Genomic DNA, 13,626 nt, shown 5'->3' with positions numbered 1-13,626 from the left:
CTTTTAAATTTCTTGTTATTTGTCCCCTCAGTGGGTAAAAGCTTAAGGGAGTCCAGTTATGAATCTTGGGCATCTCCATGGAAAGTCTAATCTGAAAACTAGAGTCTTCGCCCAACATGGAAACAATATTACGATGTCGGTCTCGACATGTTTGGCTCTTCCATGCAAAGGTATGATGTGCTGACTGACCTACTGTGCTTCTCCTGTTGGTGCCTATTCGCTATAAGTTGTAACACAGGTGCCTGCCAATGGAACCCTGATAATATGTATATCTTATTAACCTCATTGGTATATTTATTCTGGTGCCAGTTTTCATTACAGAGGCTGATACCAGTGTTAATGCTGGTTGTGTTTGTACCAGTTTATAAAAGCTCAAAGTACTGGTCTTCTGCTGATACAGCTACATTGATCCAGATTTGATGGCATCAGTAGCAATAGCTATTTTTACAGCACATCATCCTGCTTATCCAATTTTTTTTTTTTTTATTTCTACATGCTTTTCCCTTGCATATCTTGCAGCTGAAAACATTGTAGAGATGAGATTAATAATTCTCTGTAATATCTGCTAAATGTAATTACAAACTTTCTTCTAGTGCATATACTGCTTTCCTTTATATAAAGGTATTTGCTCAAGAAAGACTTTCAATCCACTTTGTAGGGAGGGACTGTAAAGAATGTCAAAGAGTAGTAACAGAAGAAACTCTAGTTCATGTGAAGGATACAAAGTAATAGGGTACAATTTTTCTCTCTTTAACAAAAAGATGGAAATGCAACCAGCTGGAGTACTTTTGAATGAGATGGCAGCTCAGATTCTCTTCTCCCCATTTCACTTGATGATGTCATTATTAGCCAATTGTTACGTGGTTTGTTTTGGCAAAGCACCTTTGATATTTGTTCTGGATGAATAATTGCAGATATTTGGAAGACTCTTAGCTGATGGCAAAACTTGCATTTTGCAACATACCTGCTAGAGATCAGTACTGTATTTGTATTTGCCCTAGCGAAGGGGGCAGATTATTAACTGGTGCTCTAGTACACCGATACCAGCTTTTTTTTTTTTCTATTTATGTATACATTTAACTTGAAATGGTCCAATTTTCTGTATTTCTCAAATAGAATTGAATTAACCTATTCCTAGCAGAGCAAACCCAGAGGTACTGGAAAGCAAGAGGAAGCTGTGCAGCCTTTTTTGCTTGTGGGACAGTATTGGTGGGACCTGACCTGTTGGCCAGTAAGAACAGTTAACTGGAGTAAGTGGGCAGCCCCAGTTCTCCCTCATGTTAGAAAGGAAAGAAATAAGCACTTGACAGGTTACTCAGTGTTAGATCATTCAGGGCCCACCCCCAAGCATAAACTGCTTACCTTTTTAAAAAAATATATAGTATTCATAGAAGTTATTTTGCTAGTAGCATGAAAAGATCCAGCAAATGTCCCACATAACATTATCCACAATAATGTGGTGCCTTGGCCTCTGCACTGGTAAGCACATAACATATTTAATGTGCTTAAATATTAATAGGAGCAGGGTTTGTAATGTGGATCTCAAGCTCTGCAAAGATGTGATTAAGAGGCAACAGAGTCAGTTATACATGTTTTTTCAGTGGCCAAAAAAGAACTCACTTTTCTTTGCAAAGTGGAAACAGCTGCAAAAGGACAGTTGTGGGAGTGGGGAACAACAGCAACAAACCCAGATACTATATATTAGAATTAGGGTCTGCGAATCTCAAGCTGGGCGAGAGAGCAGGTCCCTGCAGGGTATGGTGAGGTCCCATTTTCTTCTTTAGCACTTCCTGTGAGTTGTTTAGGTAGGTAACAAAGGTCCTGAACCTTCTGGGTATCTGAGGGGTCTGACTTGGTGTGTGCTTCCACTACACAGCTATTGAGCGTTGCCATGCCTGAGTGCTTTGTTAGCTATAGCTCTAAGTGACTTTACTTAGCTTGGTATGAAAATAAACAGACCTGTGAAGTGAGCCTAGATCCTCTGCAGTCTAGTCAAAAGTACTGATTAAACTTGGCCATTACTGGACTTGTAAGGGCTGATGAGATTTCAGCTGGAAGTTATGAGATAGCAGATGGGGGTGCAGGTAGATGAGGTTGCTAATAAAATAGAGAGAATAGGACATGTGGCTTAATACTGTGTTTCTAGGTTTCTGAAATGGTATCAACCAGTTTTGTAATACTGGAACTTAAGCAACTATTTAGCCAGCTGTTTACAATAAAAGTGAACAGCTCTGGGGGTGGTGGTGGTGGTGTTGAATTATATAAAATGAATATATTTTTAATTACTGCTGTCATGTCTGTTCTTGTGCAAAGGCTGAATATATAAGATTGAGAATGTTCTAGTTCTTCACAAACTTTTTGTTTTGCCAGTATTTGCCAAGTTGTTTTGCCAACATTTCCCAAGTGGTAATGTAAGAGCTAAAGTTTTGATTATGAATACAGATAGTATATGACTTAAAATCTCAGGATGAGTAATGCTGAATGATAGGTAAGGCCGTTTCCTGAATGTTTGTTTCCCTCCTTGAATGGGGTGGAAAAAAAAAAAAGGCAGTTTATATGTTCTGCAATAGAAGCAAGTATCCTGATGATTAAAACAGATACTAGGTAGCTTTAATTTCCTGAGCATGAACATTGCTATCTTACACTTTCATATCCTGAAATGAGAGACAAGACTGCTGGGAAGGTAAGCAGTGAAGCTGTTGTAAAGCTGATAAAATTACACAGCAAAAGATAAAGCAACTAAGTTGTCAGCTTCTGTCCCTGTCAGATGGCATGATATTTATCAGTTAGTTTGTGCTGGGTATTTTTATTGCAGCCCAGCGTACATGCTCATCCTGCTGTTGTAAGCGTTGCCAAGCCCCTCCCTGATGGTAGCCACTGCATTATGTTTGTTCTTTCACCTTCACTATATTAGTCTCTTCTTCCTCCCATGTTAATGAAGATGAGACTCTTCATGTGCTTTGTTTGTCCTAGCTTTGAGAGGCTTGCGCCTGAGTCATTACAGTGGTGCACAATACAGACTGGGAACTTTTACATATTTTCGGTCTCTGATGGAGATCATAACCTGTCACAGGAGATGGATGCTGGAGAAAATGAACTTTCTTTCCTCTCTATTCACAGTGGTTTGCTCTTGCTCCCTTCTTCTGGTGGGGCAGTAAGGGAGAGGGTTTACTTCTAGAAAATGAAATTTGCTGCCAATGTTTAGAAGGTTTCCAGTCTTGATGTGCGACGTGGTTCTCACTGCTTTGGATAAAATGATTTGCCTGCTGTTTTGTCAAAACTGCTTCTCTGAAAATATCAAAGGACTCTTGGCACCAAAGGCAGACAGCTTTTCTAAGGACATGCAGTTTGAATGTCAGGCATCAATCCTTACAGAAACTACATTCACTTTGTCAGGATTGTCAGAGCTGGTCCTTTACTAGCAGTTAATTTCCATGACGCCCCCAAATTTATGCTGGGTAGAGGACTTTCAGCTCCTCCTCTTTCTCATAAACAACTTTGTGTGAATGATATTGATGGAAGGCGGGCAGGAAAATGAGCAGAAAGGTCCAGAGGAGTAAGAGACTGTTCCAGCTGGTTGGGCCTGGGTGCCTTTGGTGCTTTCTGCTACTTGTGGTCCTCACTTTCAAAGGACCTGAGTCTTCCCCAGGATTCCCATGTCTATCCTTGGCCTGCCACTGCCAAAGGACTAGGCTGCTTGCTTCGGTGTGGATAGCTGATGATAAAAAGGAGCCTGGATGCCTTAAGCATCTCTTTGCTTAGCTGGCTGGAGGCACCTTGATCACCTTGATCCCTGAAGGTACTGCGCAGCGGGTCTGAGACAGATTTGGGGAGGAAAATTGCACCAAGTGGCAGAGATATGGAGCAGTATCATGTTGAGCCCTTATGTACGTTTTGGGGTCTGGACTCCAGCACCAGATTCATTACTGCCTTGCTCTTTCTTACTCTCATAGCTGAGGTTTAAAAAGGGAAGCACATCAGAACAGTAGCACTTTAACTCCTTGCTACAAAGTGGAGATGAAAAGTGATAGGAGTCAAGAGGAGCGCACTGAAACCAGAACACTAATGCTGCTGATGCATATATAGCTTTAGTAGGCTGTTTGGCAGTCCTTACTTACTTTCTTCTGTAATTACAAAAAACTTACAAAAAAATAACTGCAATTAAAACCATATGGTTCTTCCCCTTTAGTGCCATGATGGGAACATTTTCATAAATCTTGCTGAAGGGTGAGGGTGGGAAATAACTTGGGTGTTCACTGCTGCTCTTTTATTTTTCAACTGCAAATTTTAAGGAAAATCAGTTTCAAGGAGAAAAGGTTCATTGAATGCAAATAATTCCTTAGAGGAGATTTTTGTTGTTTTTCTGACAGACTGGCCTCTTATTTTTCAATATAAAATTTAAAATAACCACGACTTCTGGTGTTGGTCATTTGACATTTCCATCCCCAGCAAGGTCCCAGTGAAAAGGACATCTTGAAGTTGCAAACTTCCTCATGAATATTGGGTTGGTGCTTTGTCTTCAGATCTATTAAAGCAATGAAACATGTCTTTTGAAAGTAAGACACTTAAAGTGGTTAGTAAAAAACCTGGCAACTTCTTCAGTGATACAGTGGAAAAGAAGGACTTACTGCAAAACTTGCCCACTGTGTTTAGTATTTTGACTCTTTTAATACTTTTAATAATCTTTTTATTAATTTGGAATGCTACCCAAAACTGCATTATACAAAATAGACCTTCTCTCATCTGTTCCAGATTACAGGTGTGGGTGGGGTCTTCAAGTTATATAAGAACAAAAAAGAGTTTAAATTCCTGACTGATTAAACAAAATCAAGCCTTATATGTAGAAAAGAAGGTTTGTTTTTTTATTTTTTTTTTCTATCTGAAATGTGCACACTCACTAAAAATTTTGATATTTTGCAGAGTGACTAACATGTTATACTGCTCTAAGCACAAAATTTTAAGCTGCTGTTAGACTACAAATATACTAAGGTGAAAGTAGCACATGTACTGTACCTTAGCAAAGGATGCTTAAGTGGGTACTTTTGAATTTAAAATCTGTCTCTTCTGCAATGTCTGAGATAAGATGTCTGATTCCAGTATCCCTTGGCACAGACCTTCACATGTGAGAACTTAAGGGAAATTCCTGATGTTACGGTCACGTATTAAATAGTACCATTGTCAGTTATTTACCAGTTTAAGATTCCCTCTAAAGTGTAGCCTCTGGCACTTGCACGTACCCTAACAGAAACAAACACCCAAACTTGAAATCCCTGGAAGCCTTGTTAGGGAGCACTTTGAAATGTTTATTTTGTTGCCAGCTTAAACAATTGTTTGTTTGTTCTCTCTTTCTTTTATTTTGTTCTGAGCAGGGATATGTTTCCTCTTCTTCCCCCACCTTCACTTTTTTGATGAAATTAAGTTGCACTAACAAAACGTGATGCTAGAAAGAATGGGTTTGCATGTGTGTTTGTGTTGGGTTTTTGTCTTGTCTTTAAGAGAGATAGGAGTGAAAAGTGGTTGTTCCTACTCTAGCTGATTTTGGCCTCTATGGAAATGGCCTTTTTTCTTATTTCCAGCCTTCTCTTACCTGACTTTGCAAATTTTCAGCTCTTTACTAATGCTGGGGTCACATAGGAGGAGATTGACACATCTGAGTGGTGAAAGGCCAGTTTAAGCCAGTTAAAAAGAGGGGAGGGGTGTGTGTGGGGGGGGTGTAGGGGGAAGTGCCTTGTTCTTATGTTTTTCCTGGTTATTGGTTGCATAATGACTTCTGCGAGTTCTTTTTCCCCCAGATTGTGTGTGTGTGTGCATGCTTCATGCCTGTGCAGAAGGCCAGGAAAAGATGATCTAGGATTCCCTCACTGGAGGTCTAGGAGTAATCAGACCAGCTTCCTTCATGAAAGGGAAGGTTTGATGGAGCAAACGCATTCAGTATAGAGTAGCCTGCTGCTGACAAGCTTTTATTTATTTTGTATCTGCTGTAGAACATGGGGGCAGGCCAGCAGCCCTTTGGACAAACCGGGACACTGTCTCTGTGTAAAGCATTGGATTAATCCTGAGTTTTGCACTTGGAAAGTACATACAGGGGACCTAGCAGGTGAGCTGTGGAAAGAATGCTAATCCTAGTGTGCCCTTCTCCCACCTCCAGCAAGTGCTGTCTATCACAAGTGTTTTAGATGCAGTGCTGGAAACTTGCCCTGGGACCTATTGCTGCTTTGCTAGTACTGTTATTTCTTGACAGAAGCAGGGGAGGAGTGCGTAGGCATGGCCTAACGACTTGCACTAAGATAAATACTAGATAATCCCTCTTGTCGCTGCAGAGGCACGCTTAACGGTGAGAGAAAACATGAGGAGTAAAACCTGCACATCGTAAGAGCACGGGGGAAGGAAAAAAAAAAAAAAAAAGAAGCCCAACCGGGCCGCAGCGAGCAGGGTTCGAACCTGCGCGGGGAGACCCCATTGGATTTCAAGTCCAACGCCTTAACCACTCGGCCATCGCTGCTGCTGATAGTCCCATCCCCGGGCTGAACTCCTTACCGAGCGTTCCGGCGGAGGAAGTTCCCGCCCCCAGCCGCCCGAGGGGCCAATGGGCGCCCTCGCCTTCTCCCTGCCGCACACCGCCCCCGCGCCCGGGCCGGGGAGAGGGGCGGCGGCGGCGGCGTTCGTGCCTGCCGTCATGGCCGCCCCGCCGCGGCGGCAGCTCGCCGACCCTCCGTCCTCCTCCCCACCTCCGTCCTCCCCCGGCACGCAGCACCGCCCTGCCCGGCCGGAGCGTTCCTCGGAACTGGGTGCCGGCGGATTTCTTTTTAAAAGATAATGTTTGTGCGTGGGGAAACAGACGCGGTAGTTACCGCTATCGCCTTTTTTTTCCCTTTTTTTTTTTCCCCCTTTCTGCCCAGTTCCAAGAATCCCGTTTGGCTCAGTAGCTCGAGTCAGCGCAAAGGCGTGAGGCTTTAGGCAGTTGAAATAAACGCCACCTTCTATCATACAGTGACTTTTCGCTAACGTAGCTAATAACCGGAATAAACTTCCCGAGCAGCTATTCAGCTCGGGAAAAATACATGTCAGTTTGTATGCTGCTGGGTTTTTCAGCCTGAATGTGCCTGGGAGTGTTTGCAGGCACACTTGAATTTGCTAGTGACCGTGCAGCCAGGAACTACTACAAAATAACAGTAACTATTATGCATTGCATTAATTTTTCCAGTGGTGGTATATTTTTCTTCCTGTTTTTACTAATTCTGTTCTCTCAACTGTTACAAAAGTTGTTACAAAAGTCTCTACTGTAGGACTTTTATATGAAATTTCATTCACTGTAGATACATTTTTTTTACCCTAGCAATAGTTAACTGTGTGAGCAGTAGTATAATGGAAATTAAATCTAACTTGAGTTTATACATATGCTGCAATGCATAAAAAGAATAATTTTTCTTTTCATCCTTTTTGCAGGCTGTGTTTATGCTAGGAATTTTACCCTATTTTCCCTCCTGTAGTCACAAATTTTGTTAAGTTTTTTTTTTTTAAATAGCTGGAGTGATGTTGATGATTGTGCTCCACCCCACCCCTCCCTTTTTTTTGTACAAGTTATTGATCAAGAAGCACTCTTAATAATTCTCTAACTTTCCTCAGTACCAAAAATATTGCTGGATTAATAAAGATCTTAAAATAGGCTTATGAAATTAGTCTTTTAGTACTTTTCTCTGGAACCTGATTCAGGGAATGTAGAGGACAGACAGATATTAGAAACCACAAAGTGTTTCTATAATTTGAAAAGAACTCGGTTATTTTGTACTTCAATATTTATTAAATTCTCTTTACTGTTTAAGTTAATACAGCTTTTAAAAAGGTTTTGAATCCTCATCTTTAATTGCTCATTAGCAATTGGGAGTTAGCTTAGTTTGTGGTCATTGTCGGACAGCTATGACGGCTCAGTTCTGCGTTACAAAAACTGATAGAGAATTTATCAGTAGTTTCAATGGGAAACGATAAGAACAACGGTGTTTATGGGCCACTTGTAGAAACAGGGATGGTCCCTCAGCTGCACGCAGGCTTGTGGTGGTAACAGACCTTGAATCATCCCTCTAAACTAGACAGTAAGAGGCTGGATTGATACAGAAAATTTGATACTACATATTAGTGATTATTTTTTTCTTGCACTTAACTGCATAGGGTTCAATGCTACTGTTAATATTATCTGTATATTTCTTCTTTCTCTCCTGTATGTATTTTTGTGTTATTGTGGTTAAAAAAAAAAATCAAACTTCATTTAGAGTTTATTCTTGTGCTGTGTTTTAGATAATGATAATATTTTAAAAACATTAATATATGAAATGCTCCTTGTTATCCTACTTTGCATCCCCCTATCCACCTCAGTAGTTTAGCACCACAATAATCTTTGTCTAAACTGTTGTTTGTTTAATGTGCTTATACCCAAAGTGATTTGGACAGTTTTTGCTGATGTCCATGTAGTTTTGTGTGTTTGGGTAAGGCTCATAAGCTGCATTATGACTGATAAGATACTGTCTTTATCCCATAAAAAGCATGCTTATACCAAATTTTTATGATTACGTAAATAGCAAATGTGTGAAGAGCAGGGTGAGGAAAAGTAGTGCCTTCAGTATACCACATTATTAGTCAAGAATTTTTGATAGTTTTTTTTTTTTAATTAGGATAATTCCTCTATAAGCTGAGAAAATATGGAAATTGTTACTCATCTACAGACACACTTTGAGCTGCATAAGGAAAATGTTCAAGAGAAAATGAGGAATTGGTATGTTTGTTACCGTTTTATGTGGGTTTAATAGTAAGGAAAATCAATGTGAATGGTATCATTAATGTATGTGAATGGTATCATTAATGTCTGTGGATGGTATCATTAATGTCTGTACTATGCAAATATTCACAACACCAGAGGTCTCATGTTATTTGACCTTTGTTCTAATAGCTGCCCCAAACTATAATAGCACAATTCCTGTGTCTCAGGAATGAAGTTAATTGGCATCAATACTAAATTATGGAATCATGTTTTGGAGTTTGTATTTGAGCTCCTTGTCAAGACATGTGTTTTAAATCTACTGAAAATTACGCTGGAAAGACAATTATATTCTGAAGCCATGCAAAATGCAGAAAACCCAAACAAGACACAGCAAAAATAAATTACAGGGTGGTCTCAGTAACAAAAGAACTTATTTACTTGGCAGAAGGAGAGGGGCGGTTATAGACATTGACTGAATACAGAGCTTAGACTATACTCAGCCTTTGGATTCAATGGAAATGCCCCTGCTACCTAGTAGCAAATCCAAACTGCTTCTTGAAACCAAACTTATTTGACACCAAAAAGAAGGTTACCAGTCTCTGGGCTCATGAATGGTAAGACCATGTCCTTTGGAGCACTGTATACTTGAGCACAGTTTTGTGCGGTGACACAGAGACACACGGACCGCTTATGAATTGTCCACCTGGAAACCCTTGGGTGGCTGATAGGCTACATAGGAATAGCCAATGCATTTCTAAGACCACTGAGGTCTGAGGGTTTGGATCTGGAGCCTGAGGGAGCACTTGAGTTCAGTTGTTCTCCATCAGGCCTTCCCTGGGAGGTTAAACCCTATAGCCTAACTATTTCAGGCCCATAGGCTTTTGTCTGTTTGCAATGAACACAGACTTGTAAAGAGACATCTAAAACATACCAGCAGTATTCTGAGCCACTGAAACCTGGAAACGGACTCAGCGTTCCTTCTGTCTCACAGTTTACAACGTCTAACTTTTATATTTTGCATTTAGAAGCCTTTATTTCCTACCAGGACTAAGAAGAAACTTATTTTTTTCTTTAAATGATAGTTGCCTTTATTCTGTTTTCTGTGTCCACATGAATGTAGGACTTGAGTTAAATGTGCAATTGCAGTAAAACATAATAAATCATGAGAGCTGGCTGACTTGTGTAAATGACACACGAAGTGTTATATTTAACCAACTACATTCAATTGAATCTTGAAAAACTCGGTGTTTCTCTCTAGAGAAAATTGTTACTTGAGCAATGCTAGAGTGACCTCCAGTGTTCTTTGTGCAAGCTGCAAGTAAAAGAGCAGGCAGGATGTGTTGCAGGTACCACATGCAGAAGGAGCAGGTTTAAGCACTTTCATATAATAATCTTCGAAGATGAGTAGTGATCAAAAAGGGATTAGGGAAGAATGGTACCATTTGCAGATTGCTATTTGAATTCTAGCACTTCACTATCAAGTTATTGTGTTCCCAAGACAGAAAGAGATCTAACTACAACACAAATCACTAAAAACATTCTTAAAGAAAGCCTCAACTAAAATAGCATTGCAGTGTTAAGTCCTAGATTCTGCGGTAGGGAAACTCAACAGTACCTAAAAAGTCACTAAAACCTTGGGATAGAAGCCTTAAGTAAAACTGAAATTCCTATAATAAGCTCTGTTGCCAAGTGCTGGAGAACCTCTGCATATACAGGTGTTTAATTAATAAAGCATGCTACCTACTGTACATAATCTTATTTTAAAGACCTTAAAGTCTGACATATTTGACTACCTTTAAGAGGCTGAGGCAATGTAAGGGGCGAGAGGTCAAATTAAAACTGGTCTCGGGCAGCCTGAGTAGGATAGAGCTTCCTCAGCATTCAAGTAGGCACTTGGCTTTTAGATGCCTCAGCCAGCTGCTCAGGTCATCTTTTACAGACATCGAAGAGGGAGATCTTTGTCCCCGGTGGGCAAGTAAGCTCACCTATTTCAGAATGGTATGAGCAATTCTTCAGAAATACTTTCCAGTAGCCATTGAGCAGCCATGAAGATGACTAGATATGAGACTAAAAGCCTAACTAAAGCATTTGGTATGTCATAGGCTGAAGCTAGCAATGTTTATGCAAATATATGGTTAATTTTCATACAATGATATTGTCAAAGAATTAGTTCATTATCAGAATTCATGCATATAACATCAGTTTATTAATGTATTGTTCTATAATTTTAGAATTTTTGAACCTATGGCACCTCTTTTTGAATGGGAATAAAAATTACAGCTGACAGCCTTCAGAAAGGATTGTGGTATTTAAAAAGTTTTCATAAACTGAAAAAGCAATTATAATATATTTGGTTTGGAAATGGTTAGAATTTTTCTTCATGGCAGTACTAAATGTGAAGTAAACAACAAGAAAACCTTTAGTGTATCTTGTGGGCTTTTAATGAAGATTTAACTGATCAAAAATGAACATAGGATAACAGATAAAATTTCCCAATGGGTAAGTGTATTTTGGAAAGTAAATTTATCTCCCAAAGGAATCTTAAAAGCTTTATTTCTTAGTCACTTAAAACTAGCAAGAGCTGGACACTGGAATAGGTAACGGAGAGAGAAAAATCTGGTTTAGGACTGTTATATAAAATAATGGCACCAGAACAGGTTTGCCCATATTTTTTTCATGTCTAACTTCTGTAAGTGGACAGAGACTGTAAAATCTTTAATAGGAATATGGACAGTTTAACTATACAGTAGAAAAAATGTGCAAATGCTAATCAGCATGCAAATGTATTCTTCAGCATTAAATAATCTCTGTATTATTACTGTCTTCTTTAGAAATACAGGACTGAGCCCCAAGCACTTCAACGCTTCACTTTTCTTGCCTTTTTTGACTGCAAGTGCAATATTTGTTTGGTAATGTCTATTTCACCCCTTCTCACACATTTGCTCTGTGGCCTTTTACTTAATTGATCTCTATCAGCTTTACAAATGCCATAGTTTCAACATTTATTCCTGTTAGAAATCTATTAATATGTTATGTCTGTGATGCTTGCAACAGAAAAATCAGATTAGATTCTGCCTAAGTTAATAAGAAACACTTACAGCTATGTCTGTGGGACACTAACTTTCTGCTTACGTGTAACTTAGAATATTCAAAAGTTTGACATCTCCCTCGAAGAATGTGAATGAGTTAATGAACCCAACACAAATTGTGTATTACAACAGATAATGCTAGCACCACTAGACTACAGCATTTCATGTTTTCTTACTGAAGAAACTAATGAATAACAACAGCAAAAATAATGCTGCATACTGAAGTATATTTCTTCTGTATTTCTCTCATTCTGTCTTTTAGCTTTGTAGATCATTTAACAAAGCTGAATGCCTAAACCATACAATCAATAAAAATAAGAGTTTACTTTAGAAAACCCTATATGGCTAAATATACCCTATATATTCCATTCTTTGTGCCTAAGAATGGATTTGGAGACCAGTTTCAGGTACAGAATCAAAACTGGCTTCATTTTGGAGCTGCTATATAATCATGTTATAGCCTGCCCCTATAGCCTATTGTTTCATAAACTCGCCCACATAGTAGTTTGTTCATGCTGTGCGGTACACCCTTATTCTTAGTCCACTTATTCGAATTCTTAAATATAGAACTAGTTTTTAACATTATTCCTCTGTATTAAAACATCCTGTATTTTATTTATCTTAAACTTTGGGAGTTCTTATGGCATCTCTGATATCACTGAAAAGCCCTTTAGGGATCATTTTCTGTTTCCATCTATCTTACACATAACATATTCATGGTGTAAGGCTGATGTTAAACGCATGTTATTTCTGGTGTGCTTTTTTAAAAATACAATATCCTTACAATCATTTGGTAAAGAGTGATTTATTTAGCTTTTCTCCAATTTTTTTTGCTAGTTCCATTAAGACATTTGGAGACTATTGGATATGAATTCTAAATAAAATGAAAAGCTATTATTCATCATTTATAATTCTAACCACTACAACAAATCAACTTGCCTGTGAAACAGACACTAATTTAGTATGATTTTTTTGCATGCTCTAAGAGAATTGTCCCTAATTAAGTAGTCAATAGAGGTGTCCAGTTTCAAGGAGTTTGCATTTCACCATACTATGCTTTCTGGCACAACTTATTTAAAAAAGAACCTAGGTAATTCTTTCATGACACAGGTATGTTTCCTACTTCCTATCCTAGTTCAGAACCCTGTACTGTGCGTCTCTTCACTGTTATCAAACCTGGTCAGTCCCTTCCCCTGATTCAGCATTGTGCTTCCTTGTTTTGTGGCTCCTGCCTCTTTGCTGAGGCTAATACAATGGTGCTCCACTTTCCTTCTGTTTGGTTGAAAACATTCTGAACAGAAGTATACTAAAATTCCATATTAAGGGATTGATACTTTGTGAAGTATTTTACCTGCTTTGCTTTATTTGCTTGACTCCACATTTACAGCACCAGGATCTATTGCTAACAACTGAAATGCTGTTTCTGCTATGATAAAATGCAAGAGAACTTTCAATCAACCAAAGTGCTTAAGACTTGACACAATCTGATCTAGTAATCATGCATTAAGATTAGAAATGTTGAATGGAACCCTGCTATCTTAAACCAAAAGGCTATTTAATGGATATTGCAGATGTTTATCTGCGTAATGGAAAAGATTAACCCCCTTTCCTTTATTGAGATGAAGACATTAATTTCTGGTTGGGGGATGGTAGCATCTTTAGAAACTTTTAGCAGCTTTGTTACTTAAAGTCAGAGCTCTGCTCTGGCTTCTCCTCTTCTGGTCTCCCTCAGGTACGAATAGTGAGTACCAATCTGGTCTCTGAGACACAACTCTAGTAAAACCT

General features: G+C 39.0%; 1 non-coding gene across 1 annotated transcript; it reads right to left on the bottom strand.

Moving 5' to 3' along the window:
* Positions 1–6,420: 6,420 nt before the first annotated feature.
* TRNAS-UGA (transfer RNA serine (anticodon UGA)) lies at positions 6,421–6,502 on the bottom strand. Its single transcript has one exon. It is a non-coding gene; the product is annotated as a tRNA-Ser (tRNA).
* Between the last annotated feature and the right edge of the window lie 7,124 nt (positions 6,503–13,626).

This window comes from Buteo buteo, chromosome 4, assembly GCF_964188355.1.
Source record: "Buteo buteo chromosome 4, bButBut1.hap1.1, whole genome shotgun sequence".
Taxonomy (NCBI): domain Eukaryota; kingdom Metazoa; phylum Chordata; class Aves; order Accipitriformes; family Accipitridae; genus Buteo; species Buteo buteo.
This window is presented reverse-complemented; position numbering and strand designations above follow the sequence as displayed.